Source organism: Ambystoma mexicanum, chromosome 3p (assembly GCF_040938575.1).
Source record: "Ambystoma mexicanum isolate Mex_15411 chromosome 3p, UKY_AmexF1_1, whole genome shotgun sequence".
Classification (NCBI taxonomy): domain Eukaryota; kingdom Metazoa; phylum Chordata; class Amphibia; order Caudata; family Ambystomatidae; genus Ambystoma; species Ambystoma mexicanum.
The window spans coordinates 564,889,914-564,895,913 of NC_090925.1; positions in this window are offsets into that span (position 1 = coordinate 564,889,914).

Genomic DNA, 6,000 nt, shown 5'->3' on the forward strand with positions numbered 1-6,000 from the left:
TACAAACGCTGTTAAATGAATACTTGTCAGCTGTTAATTGAACACTCGCCACCCTATCATCTAAAATATCATTGATAGTAACAGCATTCTAATAACTATTATATTCTAATAGGCAATTGCTAACTTTTATAGTGCATATAAATGAGACATAACACTTATCTCAGTATGGCAGCAAAAAGAAAGAGGAATGGACCTAGGAGGGGGAGAGTGTTTATACCCGATCTGGCCACTGATTGGTGTGGGGGTAGAGGTCAGGACTACAAGGGCCTCAGGATTACGGGAATCGCGGTTTTTGGAAGCCAGTTTGAATTTTGTTGAAATATGAAACTTGTAACTTGTTGATTTGTTTTTTTCCAAGTAGCATATAAGAAAAACTAAAACAAAGTTAGTTTTAAAATGCTGATATGGCAGTATTAAAGAAAGTATAAGCTTAATGTGAGCCTCCTGTCTCGTCATAGAATTATAGCAATAAAAGACGAACAGGGACTTCGCCACTCCCACATGGAGGAGAGACAGGACTGCCTGGACAGGTACTAGGACTCCCTATATTCATCCCAAAACCCACAGAGGCACCGTCAGAAAGACTTCCAGGGAAAGATACAGTTGCCTAAAACGGGCCCTGGTACACAAGAATTATTGGGTCGGGAAATAACGGAAGAGGAGGTGAGAAGTGCCATTGAGAAATAACCCACGAATAAGGCCCCAGGTCCGCACGGCTATACAGTTGTCTTATTTTTAAAAAAAGGTACCGCCTCCCTCCTGCTCCCCCAACTGACACCTATTTAACATTTTCAAGTTAACAGGACACATAGCACCTTCCATGGAAGAAGCCAAGATCACCCTCATACCCAAGCCCAGTAAGGACCCCACGGAATGCACCTCCTATAGGCCCATAGCACTCATTAATGTAGATGCCAAAATCTACACTAAAACACTGGCAAATAGGCTTGAGGCCCATCTTCTTTCACTGATCCACCAGGACCAGGCAGGTTTTGTTCCAGGAAGACAGACAGTGGACAACATCAGGAGGTTAGCACACCTAGTAGAGAAAGCCCACAAGACGGCCACTCCATCAGTCTTGTTATGACTAGATGCAGAGAAGGCATTTGACCGAGTGGAGTCGTCCTCCTTGTTTAAGGTAATGAAGAAAGTGACTCTGGAGATTTTCTTAAAATGGTCCAAGCCAACTACAACACACTGGTAACGAGCCTAATGGTGAACGGCTCCATGTCACGCCCCAGTCGCCTGGGAAGAGGGACTAAGCAGGGGTGTCCACTCTCCCCATTGTTGTATGCAATCTACCTTGAGCCTCTACTACAATCAATATGAGAGTCGGAGGAGATCCAAGGTATACCCTTCGGGGGTAAGCAACAAAGTTGCAGCATTCACCAATGATATGCACCTGACTCTCACCAGACACAGAGATTCAATAACAGCATGTAAGGAGTTCCTGGGAATATTTGGGGAAATATCGTGTTTGCGGGTTAACCTCAATAAATCGTAACTGCTAAACCCAACAGTGGCTAGGGAAGAAACAGCGGCGTTAAAGGTCTCATCACCCTGTTTATGGAGTCCAGGGGGATAAAATACCTGCGGGTTAAAATAACACCTGCGCTGTCGGGGTGGTTCGTAGCCAACTACCCACCTATACTAAAGGTGATAAAGAAGGACTTTCAAAAGTGAAGGAATCTTAGGGTATCATGGATGGGAAGGATGGCAGAGGTCAAAATGGTTACACTCCCCCCGACTGTTGCACCTGTTCCAGGCAATCCCGCTAGCAATAACTTCTGGCTTTTCCAGGGAACTGGGGAAAGCAACAAGAGAATTCATCTGGGAGGGGAAGAAGACACAAATAAGTCGTCAGATACTGATGGCCCCAAAGAGGGATAGTGGATTGGCTCTCCCCAATTTCCAACAGTACTACGAGGCTGCGCAATTGCGGGTAATAAGAGAACGGTTTTTCAGGACAGACGGGAAGCAATGGGTCTCGATGGACAGAGCGGTAGCACAACACGACCTGAGGGAGGTTCTATGGCTACCGAAACATTTCAGGCTGACCTGTATAGGAGTGCCATAACCAAATTACTGGCGGACACCTGGGACATACTGGCGAAGAAACGGAATTACAATCTTCCCGTCTCCATCTACACTGATCTATAATAATGGGGACTTTACCCTGGGAATGGAACATGGGGCTTTCGCGAAGTGGTGTGAGGCGGGATGCAGGTCGATACAAGATAGGTTCCAGAAGCAGAAGGTTTGTTCCTTCACAGAATACAAACAGGAGTTTGGGCTGGAGGAGGGGGGAAAGAACCATTATTTCCAACTGAGGCACTGGCTGATGAACGGAGATGTTAGGGCAGCCACAACTTGACAGGTTACCCCTTTCATGAAGGTCTTGCTAACCCATGATGGTTCAAAAGGCCTCATATCAAACCTGTACAGAATATTGGCCGACGCCTCCCCTCGAGCCACCTGGCTGTACATGGCGTGCTGGGAGCAGATGATGGGGCAGGAAATAAGCAGATAGGAGTGGGAACATCTCTGGAGAAGAATACCCAAAATGGCGAGGCCGACAACTCCAAGAAACATGGTATTAGAACTTGTACAGGTGCCACTCCTGCCTGCCTACATAGCATATACCCTGACATATCCAAGGGCTGCTGGGGGGGGGGTGCGAGGAAGAGGGCACGACTTCCCACATTTGGTGGAAATGCCCCAAAATGGAGACTTTCTGGAGGCAGGTGGTACAGGCACAAACTCAAGCATTTGGGGGAGGGGCCAGAAGATCCCCGGAGCATGTCTTGCTGTGTATAAGAGAGGGTGGGGAGGAAGGGGAAAGTAGAGGCAGAGAGAACGCGATGGTGATACCGACACTGGCAGCAATACTTTAATAGCCCAAAGGTGGACGGGAGCAATCAACCTACGGTCCAAGAGTGACTCTGGAAGGTGTGGGAAGTGGTGGCGCTGGAATTGGCCACATATGCAATATAGAATAACCTTGAAAATGTTCCCATAGACTGGGGAGAGACATTGGGATTTTTGAAGGACGACTTCAGGGCCTAATGGTGCCCCAACGCCTAAAACTCCTGGACCTGCAATAAGGGAACAAAGACGAGGAGAGCATGCCAGAGGACAGTGCTGCCATTGCCCCCTCTTATGTCCTTAATACCAAATATTACATAAATACACAGGAGCCTTTCTTGAAGTACATATCCATTTAATCTCCAATTAAATAACTGCCTCTGCTGCCTTCCTCCACATTCTAGATTTCCCCAAGGCCCTCCACATTCCACAGTTACATTCCATAATGATTTCTATGAAGGCTCTACTAACCTAAAATAATGAATAACAATAACGCATAACAATCCCCCCTTACTTATCATATAACTACATACTTACATGTTAATAAGTGTACTACATACAGGTTCTTAAATATCATTTAAATTTGTACTTACAGATTGATGAGTTCACAATTACATTTGTTCAATTAATTGGTCTGGCTTACGAATCACTCGACAAGGACGATCTCTCAGAATCATGTCTCTTTCATTAGAGTTCTCATAACCAGTTAGCTCACCAGAACTTGAATTGACAGAACCACCACCAGAATGTGGATTAACCGAAACATCACCCCCACCCACATGTTCGGACTGTCCCATACCCACTGGAACCTCTCCCGATTCCATAGAGACTTCATCCAAGATACAATCATCCATTAGTTCAACATCAGGTCTTTCATCATTCCCAAAGTCACTAATAGAGTCTTCTTGAAAAATTCTCCTAAAGAAAGAAGCATTTCTCGTGATCTCATAGTTGTTTTCTCCAACCGCTGTGATCATTGGTCCCTTCACTTTTTTTACTCTTAAGATCGTGGGTTTATATCTTGAATCCAATTTTGTGCGCTTCCTTTGTTGCACTAATACAGCATCCCCCCCTCCAAGATGATCATCCTTGGCCTTTCTTTTCTGATCAGCCCATTCTTTGATTCAGCTTCTTTTCACTCTATCACGCTCTCTGATCTCATTATCCTCCTCCAAGGTATAGTCCTCCAATTGAGGAAGTATAGTTCTTGGCTTATACCGCATCATTAACTCTGATGGTGAATATCCAGTTATTTCATGCGGGGTATTCCGGTAACTCTGTAGCATTTGTGAAACAGCTTGTGGTAATGACATTGTCCACAATTGCCTTTTGTCGAGCCCTTTTTAAATTGAGCATACATCTCTCAACCATGCCATTTGCTTGAGGCCATAGCAGTGTAATCTTTTGATGCTTAAATACCAAATGTGCCGCAAATTTTCCAAATTGATGTCCTTGAAATGGTGGCCCATTGTCAGTTTTCATTACCTTTGGAATACCCCACTCGCGAAACAATTCATCCAAAACTACAGCTACCTGATGAAAGGCAGTTGAAATTACATGCTTCACCAGCGGGAACCTGGAGAATTCATTTAGAGCTACCAATAGATATCCTCCCTCTTCAAGGGGCCCATAAAAGTCAAGAGCTACTCTGTTCCAGGGACCCTCAGGTAGTGGCACAATATGAAGAGGAGTTGCATTGCTACTTGAAGCAGTCACTTGGCAAGCAGCACAATTCTTTAAAATATCTTCAATAATCACATCCATGTAAGGAAGCCAGACCTGATTTCTCAATATTTTCTTTGCATTTACCACACCACGATGACCTTCATGTGCCAACATCACAAGAACTTTCCTCAAGCATCTGGGTGCTACAAGTCTGTTTCCTCTCAAATGAATTCCATCATCCCTTGCAGTCAATTCGCTACTTATTCTTGCCAACCTTTGGAGATCCTTCATGTCCACATCCACCCCTCCTTGTATACCTTTCTCTCTGCCCACCCACCTCCACTTGCCATCCCTGGTGAGGCGAACTGCTGCTTGAATTGTAGGATCACTTTTACTTTTCTCCATAAATATTTCCTTGGACACCGCTGGTGGCAAAGCATTAAATGATAAATATGACATGTAATCCTCCGCCTCCATTTGCATCTTTACATCTGGTTCTTCTCTCGGATGTCGAGACAAGTGGTCTGCTGGATTAGCTTTTTTTCCTGGCTTATGTACAATAACATAGTCATACTCCTGCAATCTTATTCCCCATTTCTCAATATGTGGAGGCATCTTGATTCATGGATTCCCAAATAGTGAGATTAAAGCTTGATGATCCGTTACAAGCGTGAACGGTCTTCCAACCACGAAGTGATGAAACTTCTTGTAAGCCCACACGGCAGCTAAACTCTTCCTTTCCGATTGCGAATACGCTTGCTCAATCTTATTAATGGCCCGACTAGCATATGTCACAATGTGCCGTGCACATTCCTTCCTTGGTTCCACTTGTGCTAGAATCCCCCCCAATCCCACAGCACTAGCATCCACAATGATTTCAGTTTCCCAATCTGGGTTAAAGTAAGATAAATGCTGACCACTGACAAGTTCTCTTTTAAATTGACTCAAAACCCTCATTGCATTTCTCATCCCACGTAAAACACCACCTCTTTTGTCACGCTTCCAGTTTCCAGGTCCAGGAGTGGCACGAACCAACCTCCCACCCACCCTGCGGTCTGTGCGCCTGCAAGCGAAAGCCCACACAGACCTCCGAGACCCCATTGGGGAAAGAGGGTTAGGGAATCGTTGGTTGGATGGGTTCAGTTCTTGAGGGTAACCGGAAAAAGGGTTAGGAGAGGGGAAGTGGGTAGGAACGGGGACATGGGAAAACACCATGAAATACTGTTACATGATATGCATACATTAACACTAATGCATGAAACACAATTTAGGATCAGAAAGGCACTTAGCTCTGGGGTGAGTGCTGGCCACCTGCCTGCGCACTCTCAGGCCCAGTTATGGAGCAGTATCAATGCTGCAACGAGAGCAGGAATTACTATACGTGTTTCTTCACACACACACTAATATACATCACACTATACATGCGCCAGGTTAATGCCCCTTTCAAGTCTGCTTTCTGCGTATTAGCAG